Source organism: Prenolepis imparis, unplaced genomic scaffold (genome assembly GCF_030444845.1).
Source record: "Prenolepis imparis isolate NDT839.2.m4 unplaced genomic scaffold, iyPreImpa1.0 SCAF_2, whole genome shotgun sequence".
NCBI classification, from domain to species: Eukaryota; Metazoa; Arthropoda; class Insecta; order Hymenoptera; family Formicidae; genus Prenolepis; species Prenolepis imparis.
Genome location: NW_028141160.1, coordinates 2,544,554 through 2,556,723, shown reverse-complemented (window position 1 = coordinate 2,556,723; position 12,170 = coordinate 2,544,554). Strand labels below are relative to the sequence as shown.

The window sequence follows — 12,170 nt, the reverse complement described above, 5'->3', positions numbered from 1 at the left end:
GTATGCCAAGATAAAGGTCTCCACCAATTTATAGCTTTTTACCGGTTATTTTTTTAAATCGCTATATTTTGATCTAATTTGACTGGACTATTGTCTCTTCACTATTAATAAGATCTTGATTAAATATGAAATCTGCTACAAGAAAGTTATATGAATTAGACCATTGAAGATTTACTATTATATATTTTTCAATTATGTTAATTCTCAATAACTTAGTTTTCTAGATCTCCTTATATTAAGAAAATATTTTTTTAACTGTGAAATATACAAAAATTTATATGATAAAAAGTTACAGGAAAGTTATATGATATGTGTGTGTGTGTGTGTCAGATCAGATAAAGATCTATCAAATACTTTTCAATTATATTTATTCAAATTTATGAATTTTTAAAGTCTTTTTTAGTTTTTAAGTCTTTTTAGTTAAATACGAATCTCATATTGATAAATTGACGAAATCAATGTAATGGCAAAATTTGAAAAATTATTAAATTTTTATAAAAATGTAAATATTTTTGTTACTGTAAAAATGTATATATTTTGTAAAACTGTACATATTTTGTTTGTATATAAACCCGATTTTAGCGAAATGTATAAAATTGTTAAATTTGAATATACATAATATATTTGACCTCAATGACCTAATTTATAATTTTCGCAATAGATTGTCCACTAAATTATGAATTTTATTAATAATAATCGATACAATAAATTTTTTTTAAGGATTGAAAGTACTAGTTACTAGCATTTTTTTATTTTTACAGAAAAATTATAAAAATGATAATTCTCTTCTCTTTTTTAAAAATTGTAATAAGCATAGCAACTTTTTTTGAATATGATCAAATATCGAATGATTATGTAGATGTATGTTGTGTTATTTTTTATTAAATTTTTTATTAAGCAAAGATTGTATAATTTACATGTTCAAATATTTTAATCTTTAGATGACGGACAGATTTTTTCATGGCTTTTTATGATTTTGATTTATAAGTTTCATATATGTGTTACAGGACATTTTAGATTTATTGTTTTACTGATAATATGCGAATATTAATTTAATTCGATAATCTGTTCGTTGGCTATATAGATTTTTTTTATAAATCCTTTTTTATAATTAAAGTACACAATAATGAAATGAGAGCATAATCATTTATTATATAAAAAACGAAAAAAAGTTAAAAAATGACGGTAAATGTGCAGCATAACACCCCCACCTCTGATTTTCCTGAAATTTTTGTTCATTTTTATGTGTAAAATGGTATATTGTGAGAAGGAAAATTGTCGCTCATGCTTTGTTTTTTTTTTGTTTTTTTTATTTAATTTTAAAGTTTTATGATGTCGGTAAGTGGGAAAATGTTAATTTACGGCTGTATAAGATACTGCGCATGCTCATGTTATTATTTATTATTATTTATTTTTTATTAAGTTGCCTGTGTATATTTATTACTGGTATCTATGAAGGTTATAGAGTGCGAAATCTTTACACGTATAAAGTCTGTCCTTGTTATACGTATAAATTCGAGAAAAATAAGAGTTGACTATTTCATCACTAGTGGCGTTGTTGCATTGCTTGGAATTTATTATTGGTATTAAATACAGTAAATTATAAATTATATGAATAAGATATAATTTTTTTATTATTATTATTTTATTTTAAGAACTTTTAAGGTTCTCAATATCAAATATAAATATAAAAATAGACAGGTTATAAGAGTCGAACGCGGATGTTGGTGCGTCGCTTATAGCAAAAATTAATTTTTTGCTACAATTAGATAATTGTGCACGGGGCACGAATTTTTGCTTGATGCCAAGACTTATTTAGGAATTGTATCTCAATTCGAGATTACTTAATTCCTAAGTTCTCCTCTGACCTCCCCCCCCCCCCCCCCTAAAGAGATGTAGGCGAGAAAAATATCGGTTCAAAGTTACTAAATCGAGAATTTTAATTTTTTTATTTTATTTATTTATTTATTTATTTATTTATTTATTTATTTAGTTTTAATCCACGCCTTTCGGCTTTGGATGGCTTCCGGTTACATTTACAATTTGCTTTAAATTACAGATAAAGATAAAGTATAATTAACACTAAACCGAAAATACATGACTAAAAACTGATGTAAAGATTAATTTGACTTGCATTAAATTAAATTAAATTAAATGAACGGATAGAACTTATAAACTATAATCTGAAATCTAAAGATTAGACTAAACTGATAGCTAAAATTAAAGAACTTAATACTAAGCATTGGACACTACAAACTACAAAAACAAACCAACACAATAAATTTCCACAAACTGCAAAAAGAAAACTATTGATTGTGTGACTTATAATCTATAAACTGTAAACTATTTTAAACTTTAAACTATAAACTGAAAAACTAAAACTGAAAAACTATAAAAACTACTATAAACTAAAAAACTAATAACTAATTCTATATATAATATTGATATGATAAAAGGCCAACTAACGAGCAAAATTATATAAATCTTATACAAGTAAATTATTTATTCACTCTTTTACATTATGTAGAAAAATAATAACAAACGTTTCGACTGTACGCAGTCTTCTTCAATGTTAATGTCTATTATATATAATATTGTAACGACAATCATCATTTTAACGATGTATTAATGCGTTGTATGTAAATGGTTACAAGAAGTGAAATAATGCTGATATTCTGTCTATCATCGCTTTTTTCCTTTTTTCTCCTCTCTCCCATCTGTGAATTTTTGACGTTTTTTCCGCGGCTTTTTTTCCTCAACGGAGAGGTGGAGAACTTCTTACCGTTCCATTGTTTGAAGGCGTGGAATTGTCATAGTTCTCGATAATATATAGCTAATGTGTGTCTGTTCACAGATGAGTTTATTTGTCCGAGTCAGAGATTAGATACATCTTATTTCCAACACACTATCTTTCATCACGATAGCATTATTTCACTTCTTGTAACCAAATTTACATACAACACATTAATACATCGTTAAAATGATGATTGTCGTTACAATATTATATATAATAGACATTAACATTGAAGAAGACTGCGTACAGTCGAAACGTTTGTTATTATTTTTCTACATAATGTAAAAGAGTGAATAAATAATTTACTTGTATAAGATTTATATAATTTTGCTCGTTAGTTGGCCTTTTATCATATCAATATTATTATTAAAAATACACGAGCGCAACTAATTTTAGTTTTATTCTTATTTTATATTTTTTATCTAATTTATGTTTATATTTTTATTTTATATACTTTAATTCTATAAACTTTATATTCTTATATATTTTAACATTTTTAACAGTCTATCACAGTCTATTACTTTGTCTTTTGCTTTAATCTTTCCTTCTCCCTTTTCTTTTTTTCTCCATTTTTCTTCTCCTTTCTCTTATTTTCTCTCGATTTCAGCTTTGTTTTTCTTCTTTTCTTCATCTCGTATTTATTTATTTTTTTCATTAGCTTGCATTCTTTTCCATCTTTATTTAAAAATTTTTCTATTGTCATTTCTTCTCTAGTCTTCTCGCATTCCTTCAGAACATGCTTCACGTTTTCTATTCTTTCTTTGCATACTCTGCACTTTCTTTCTTCTTCCTCTTTCCAATGTTGAGACTTTTTCTCATTTCATTCCCGCATCTGTATCTCGCAATCATTCTATCCTTCTTTCTCTTTTTTCCTTGTTAGGTATTTAGGTATTTCTTCTATCTTTATATTTTTATAATACTCGTTTTACTTGGAGTCTTCTATTCTCTTTCTTCTTTTTTCTTTTTCTTTCCATTCTGTTCTTTCCATTATTTTCTGTTATCTATCTTGGCCTCTCTTTCTCTCTTATTTCTTTCAGCTCCTCTTTGCTTATTTCCGATTTCTCCAACGTTTCTCTTCTTTTCTTTTCCCATTTATTTTCTTCGCCTCTTCTTTTCTTCCTGTCTAACTCTTTCATACATTTCACTACTATCTTCTTTTTCAATTTCCTTGTTGTTTCCTCATACTTTATTGCTCTCTTCGTTGCTTCCATCCATAATTCTCTCATTTTTATTTCCTTTATCAAAATATAATTCGGCGTTCTTCTGTCCAGTCCCAGTATTCATTTGACGTATTTTCTTTTTAGTCTGTCTATTCTGCTTTCATCTTTCCATCGCCACACTTCTGCTCCATATAATGCTATGCTTCTCATCAGTGCATTAAACATTCTTCATTCTTCTATAGTCACCTTTAAATAGCTTCTCTCCAATACTCCAGGTTTGTTTCATCGCTATTATTGCTCTCCTTATTCTTTCTGTTATGTATTTCTCTGCTCCTCCGTTCTTTTGCATTATCCTAGGTATTTTATTTCCTTTACCTCTTCTGTATTCTCTTCCCCCCATTTCCACTCTCTTTTCTTCTTTCGCCCTCTTCCTCTCTTAAACACCTATACTTTTGATTTTTCTGAACTCATATTAATCCTTTTCTTTCTGTATATCTCTTAAATCTCATCATTCCCTTTAATTCCTGTTTGCTCTTTGCCAGTAGCACGATGTCATCTGCATATGTTAGTGTCCACAATTTTTCTTATTTTACTACGGATTCCACCGGTCTGCACCTTTCTCATTTCCTCTTCTCAATCCATTATATATATGTTGAACAACGTGGGGCTCATAGGGCATCCCTGTCTAACTCCGCTTTTCGTCAAAAACTTCTCCCACTTTTTGTTTCCTATTTTTACAACATTTCTCGTCTCTTTATATGTTTCCATTATCCTCTTCCTTAGCTGTTCTCCTGTTCCTGGTCTCCTCAACATTTCTCCTAATTTTGTTCTATCTACTTTGTCAAACGCTTTAGGTCCACGAAAAATGCGAATACTTTTCCCCTCTTCTTGCTGTTTCTCTATTTACTACAAAATTCAGCGTGTATATTGCATCGATAGTACCTCTTCCTTCTATGAAATCAAACTGTCCTTTCTCTAATATCTTTCCGATTTCTTCTTTCAGTCTTTCATTCCAGATACTTGCGTAGGATAGGTAGTCCAACAATGAGCCATGTAAATTTCAGAGGCTTATATCTTTTTCAATTATTGAGTTGGAGATCTGTGTTTTTGCATGCAGTTTATGAATTTAGTTGGCTATATAATGTAGAAGATAACTCATAAATTATTTTTTAAGTTTAACCGCAATTTCAATTTATTTAAAAAAATGTGAAATGGTTCATTGTGTACAGGGGTGTGTAAACAATGAACCACATATGTTATACTGTGAATTCTTAGAGTTATTTTATTTTTATTATGTTTTAAAATGTTTATTTAGGGAAGAGGTAATTATAAGACATGATAAATAAGATTAGGATAGTATAAATTTAAAGCTGACTTAATTATGTTGTTTTTATTATTTGAAGCTCACAATCAAATTTTTAATATTCTTATAATTTTTAATCAGACTATTTCTCAGATTTTTTTTATTATTATTTATTGTAGCAACTAGTCAGTTAAAAAAAATAAATAAACTGTTGTTAATAATGAAAAACCATGGTTCATTGTTTATCACATAAAAATGGTTCATTGTAGATTATATAACCTTTTTTACGATAATCTCTAAAATAATACGATAAAATAATAGAATACAAAAAAATTGCTTACAAAATTATAAAACTATAGAATATACGTAAAACTATAGAATAATGAAAAAAATGATAAATATTACAAACAAAAATATGAAAAATGCGTAAAACTTACAAAAAAAATTTAGCTTGTTACCCAAAATGCACAAAATGTGGCCTCACATGGCCGTTTTTCTCGCGATTTGCCAACCGTTTGGAGAGAAGTAGAGAAGGGATTCAAATCACAGACATCTATACTATAATATAATTGCAATTAACGAATAAATTGTTAAAATCTGAAGAAAACGTATTAGGTATCATGAAATTATAGCGGCGGACCCTATACGGCGCATACTTTTTTTATGTATAGTAATTAAAAAGTTTGTAGGCTCTAACATTTTTGGTATAGCAGTAATTTACATACAATATACTATCGAAATATGTAAATAAAAAATTTTTGGCTCTTTAAAATTTTTGGTATCATTAAATTATTGCCGCGGACTCTATACGGCGCATACTTTTTTTTATGTATATTAATTAAAAAGTGTGTAGGCTCTAATATTTTTGGTATAGCAGTAATCTGCACACAATATACTATCGAAATATGTAAATGAAAAATTTTTGGCACGTTTTAAATTTTTGGTATCATCAAATTATTGCCGCGGACCCTATACGGCGCAGACTTTTTTTATGGATATTAATAAAAAGTGTGTGGGCTCTTATATTTTTGGTGCAACAATAATCTACAAACAATACACTATCGAAATATGTAAATAAAAAATTTTTGGCTTGTTTAAAATTTTTGGTATCATCAAATTATTGCCACGGATCCTATACGGATCCTATACGGCGCATACTTTTTTAAATGTATATTAATTAAAAAGTGTATAGGCTCTAATATTTTTGGTGCAACAGTAATCTGCAGAAAATATATTATCTGATTAGATTCACAAATATATTTCGTCAGATACTTTTCGATGATCTAAGTAAGTCAAATTGCGAATGCGCAGTAGAAGTGCGTTTGGAGATCTATCATCGCGGTATACCAGGTGTCCCATTTTAAAGGACCCACTCAAATATCTCATTGTCAGAAACACTGCGTTAAATCGAAAAATGTTTCCTACAAAAGTTGTAGGGTTTCGAGGGGGACATAACATAGTAATATTCAACAGGGTAGTTAAATTAATCGATATAGTAATATTCATTTGACCTTGGGCGGCGTCTCCAAGGTTAGTGAAGGTTAACCTTAAGTGAAGGTGAGAATGAATTTTAAAGAAAGTAAAAAAATGCTTCAGATAAAAGTTGTTCAAATTAATTAGTAGAAAAAGATGTTATAATAAAAAATATGGGTTTCCATTTAAAAAATGTATACCTTCACTTGACCTTGGAGACGCCGCCCAAGGTCATATGAATATTACTATGTTATGTCCCCCTCGAAACCCTACAACTTTTGTAGGAAACATTTTTTGATTTAACGCAGTGTTTCTGAGATATTTGAGTGGGTCCTTTAAAATGGGACACCCGGTATGTATATAGTTACGCATTATTTATAAAAAGATTGTTCTCTACACGCAATCGCGATTGATATCATCAAATTAATAAAATTATTTATAAGATTTTACAATTAATTTTTAATTTCATATATTGCGTTGATAGATCTCAAAACGCATTTTTCGCAAAATATATATTCATTTAATCGAGTAAGAATTGAGCAGAGATATAATTATTATTTTAAAATTTAATTACAAAATTAACGTTATATTAATACTTTTTGACAAAAATCAGCTGATTAAAGCATTTATTTGTAAAATAATAATATGTTATAAAAATTAAAATTATAATACATTTTAAGTAAGATGTTATAATACTTTATACTCAATTAATATTTTTGACACATATCAGCTGATTTCTGTCAAAAAGTATTAATCGCGGGTAAGGTACTATAACATATTATTTACAACATATTACTATTAGAATATTTTTTACATATTATATTACTTTAAAATTTAATTAGCAAATTAACGCTTCAATAAGCTGATTTTCTGTTAAAAAGTATTAATAAAGAACAAAAATATTAAAGACCCGTTGCTCTATGATTTATAGTTTGTTTAATTTTCACGAAAAATGTTAAAACTTTGATTGCAAAAATTAAGGCCTCTATAAGCACTAGAACATTTTCTGTAGGCTCGTTTTGTAGGCCTTGAAGAGATTTTTAAAACGCACCTAGGCACGATGCTCTACGATTTTATAGGTTGCTTAATTTTCGCGAAAACCTTTCAAAATTGAAATTCAAAAATTAAGAAAACTATAAGTCTGAGAACATTTAATTTGATGATTTCTGTTAAAAATTATTATAATCGAAGATAAGATATAACATCCCAGATAGCCAAATCTGTCAAGAGCATGTATTAAAACTGTGTGCTATATATTTTTGCCAGCAAAAAAACTGCAGATTTTATACAAAACTTGTTATATCAGATAATGATAGCAGAACGTTGGCAGAAATGTTATAAAATCTGCTGACATAATTTGGCAGCAAGTCAGTAGCAGAAATCAAGCAGGATTTGTATAGAATTATCATAGCAGATTGATAGTAGAAACCGAGCAGGATTTGCGCAACGCAGTTTGGTGTCAGATTGACGGCAGAAATCGAGCAAGATTTGCGCGCGCACAATCTGATGGCAAATTGACAACAGGATCTACATTTTGCAGTTATTTAATAGTTCCTTCACCTACCGCTATGTGATGTATTTTCTCGCAATCAAATTTCTGTTAAAAATAGATATAAAGTCTGCAAGTCGTGGCTATTAATGAAAGGTCAAAAGTATATTTTTCTACCAGTTTAATTTTTGATATCTGACAAGTCTAACATGAGAATATTAAACTTATTAGAATCAATAGGATATACATGAAAAATTATCCATTTACTTTCTATTTAAAGCATAAAGCAGAATTTAATTCTCATATAAATTATATCTTAAATTTTATAAATTATATAAATTTAATTATTTTTACAATTTATTTTATTAATTTAATTAATAGATTAAATTGAACATTTAAAATTGCTATGTGAGATATAACTACATACAATATAATATGTTATACATTAAATATCATATTTATGAAAAAAAAATTATAAGTAGCGGATAACACGTCTTATGCATCTGTTATATTCATCGAAAAATATTGAATTTTATTATACTTATATATTCAAATGGCAAGGAACTGTGCAGATCCTGCTCGATTTCTGCAGCCAATCTGCCATCAAACTATATGTGCAGATCTGCTCGGTTTCTGCCGCCAATCTGCTGTCAGATTTTGCTTACTAACTATGCTAGCAGAATATCATCAATTGCGGACACAGTGGATAGGAATCTGCTGTAAAGTCATGATTAGATCTGCTGTCATACTGCCGACATGCTGCTAACATTTTGCTATCTGGGATATTATATACAACATATAACTATTTTCATATTTTTGACATATTATTATTTTAAAATTTAATTAGCAAATTTTCACTTTATTAATATTTTTTGACAGAAATCAACTGATTAAAGCGAAAATTTGCTAATTAATTTTTAATATAATATGTTATAAAAGTTAAAATATGTTTCCAAAAGAATCTACCTCGAATGTAGTTTATAAAATATATTGTAAAAATTGTGACGCTTCCTACGTCGGACAGACGAGTAGAAGACTATCTACCCGTATTAACGAACATAGACAGCATATAAGGAGAGTTTCTTCTAACCATTCGGTCATTACAGACCACCGACGTGACTTCAACCATGATTTTGAATGAGAAAAAGTATTTCTTGGACAATGAACCTTTCCTCAATAAACGATTAATATCTGAGATGCTATTATCAAACGACAAAAGAACAATTTAAATTTGCAGACTGATACGAAGAGCCTTCATTATGCATATGCAATTGCGATAGATAGATTCTCCAACATTTAATTATAAACTTTAATTTTGACAGATTTCTTTTGTGTCGATAAGCGTGTTTGTTGTTTGTACACACTGTAGCGCCCACAGATTTGTATTGATATGACTACTGTTGATGTTTTGACGCCTAATTCTTGCGCAAGATATAATGCAATGTTTCTGCAATCTTTCGGTGCTGTATTGGGACATGAGGTTGCTCTCATTTTTTGACATAAAATGTAAAATATCTTGTAAAATATTCAGTTTTCGTAAATTTTACTTTAATATTTTTATACACGGAATAATGAGACCAATCAATTGGTGTAAAAAAAAACAGATAATTGTTTTCAAAACAAGTATGTAATTTGCAATATACAGCTGCGTACTTTTTATTGAAAGCAACTATGTCTTTCCTTTACACCAATTGATTAGTCTCATTATTCTGTGCATAAAAGTATTAAGGTAAGATTAACGAAAACTGAATATTTTACAAGATATTTTACATTTTATCAAAAAATTGTTAATTTCAAGCCTCGTAACTCGAAAAATATTTAACGGAAAAACATTTTATTATAGTGTTTTGGAAAGCTCTCGAGAAAAGCTACAAGAATATACAATAAAAAATAGTAGGTTCCATTTAAGAAATTGAAGGTGACCTTTATGTGATCTTTAAACGACTATCTAAAGTCAAACCAATGATACCATCTTATGTCCCTTTCAAAGTCAAAAAACTTTTGTATGAAACATTTTTCTGTACGATCGCTCCCTGCAAAGTTACGAAGAGTGATAGATTAAAATCGGACACCCTGTATAAAGAAACTGAGAATGAGTTCAATATCGTACACCTTTCTATTATCGTACATTTGTATTTCTCTACTGGTAAATGCTGCACTCTCTTGGAAACCATCTTAACTTAGAAACCGTCTGCTTCTTCTTTATGCAGTATAGCGTTAGTTGTGAAAGTGAACGAAGTATAGTCAGTTTGTCGGTGCAAATTATTTCAGTTTTGGTCTAAAATAAAATTTGCGTACGTGTGTTTAGCCAGGTATTTTAAATGAAAACGTATTTTTTTCTTAACATATATGAAGTCTATAGGTTAATGGTCTTTTAATTTTATTAATAAAAGTTAAATTGTAGACTTTTGTTTCTTCGTTCGAATAGCCATATTTCTTTCATGAATAATTGTCTAATATCGTACACCCACCGATATTGATATAATTAATTAAAAATGTAACTTCAATTTAAAATATAATATGTTAATATGATTTTAACTTTTATATTATTTTGTAATTTATTTGTATTTTGTGTTTAAATTGTAATTTATCAAATTTGTGTATTATTTTTATGAAACTGACGTTTTTCAAAAAAGTTTTTTATTTTCTCTGTATGTATTAATAATTATATAAACAATTCTAATGTATTAAAATTAATTTTTTTCCAATAATTTAGCTATTAAAAAGATTATATATATATATATATATATATATATATATATGTGTGTGTGTGTATAAGAAAGTGTATATAAAAATTGTAATTTCTGATATTGGGCACATTATGTTCCTAATATCGTAAATTTTATTCTTATCTTTTTAATAGCTAAATTATTGGAAAAAAATTAATTTTAATACATTAGAATTGTTTATATAATTATTAATACATACAGAAAAAATAAAAAACTTTTTTGAAAAACGTCAGTTTCATAAAAATAATACACAAATTTGATAAATTACAATTATATATATATATATATATATATATATATATATATATACACAGAGTGTTAAAAAAAAAAGGGTTACATATTTTGAGAGCAGGTAGTTTAATCAAAATAAGAAAAAAAAGTCTAATGAACATGAATCCTATAATAAACAATATCTTCGAAGATACAGGCTATCTTTTTATTTGAACTTATTGTTTATTTCTTATACTGATACTGATATTTACAAATCTAATGTTATTATACAATGTTACCATAGCAAAACTAGTAAGTATTCTTTTGTTTATTGCAATGTAAAAGTGATACAATCAATAAGAAAAGACAATAAGTTCAAATGTAAAGATAGCCTGTATCTTCAAAGATATTAATTGTAGACTTTTTTTTCTTATTTTGATTAATACTACCTGCTCTCAAAATATGTAACCCTTTTTTTTAACATCCTGTATATACACACATAATTTAGATTATTATTAATTTATATATTTTTTATTTTAAGAATTTTTGTTTTAAGTTTTTAATTTTTTTATTTATATGTATATATATATATATATATATATTCTGTTTATTTTAATTATCTATCAATTTTGATTACCTTTTGTTTAAAAATCGATGTTTGATTTATCAGCAATTTGCAGAACTTTTCAGAAATCACAATTTACACGGAAAGTTTAGTTTCGAACTTAGTATCAGGAAGAGAGATGCAGAGTGATACAAATATCTTGCAGTACAGCCACAGTCACTAGCAGTGCGCACTAGGTACTCAGCAAATGTTGACTGTACCGCTTCTTCCAGTGCGCTTGAATTATCAAGCGCACTATAGAAGTGTTGAATCATGAAGTCTAAACTGTAGTATAAGTAGTCCACTAGGACTATAGATGCAAGAAAATAACTGGTGGAGTGAAAGGTCCCATTTTGATTAAGGAAGAGGGGAATGAAAGTTTAGTACTCTGCGTTGATACCACTGCTT

At 27.8% G+C, this 12,170-nt stretch overlaps 1 protein-coding gene across 1 annotated transcript in view; it reads right to left on the bottom strand.

Moving 5' to 3' along the window:
- LOC145946770 (estradiol 17-beta-dehydrogenase 11) overlaps positions 1-11,971 on the bottom strand; it is a 42,412-nt gene extending 30,441 nt beyond the window's left edge. Inside the window, exon 1 of the mRNA XM_083056526.1 lies at positions 11,796-11,971. The gene's annotated coding sequence lies outside the window, so the exon portion shown is untranslated. The remainder of the gene's footprint in view (positions 1-11,795) is intronic.
- Positions 11,972-12,170: the final 199 nt, after the last annotated feature.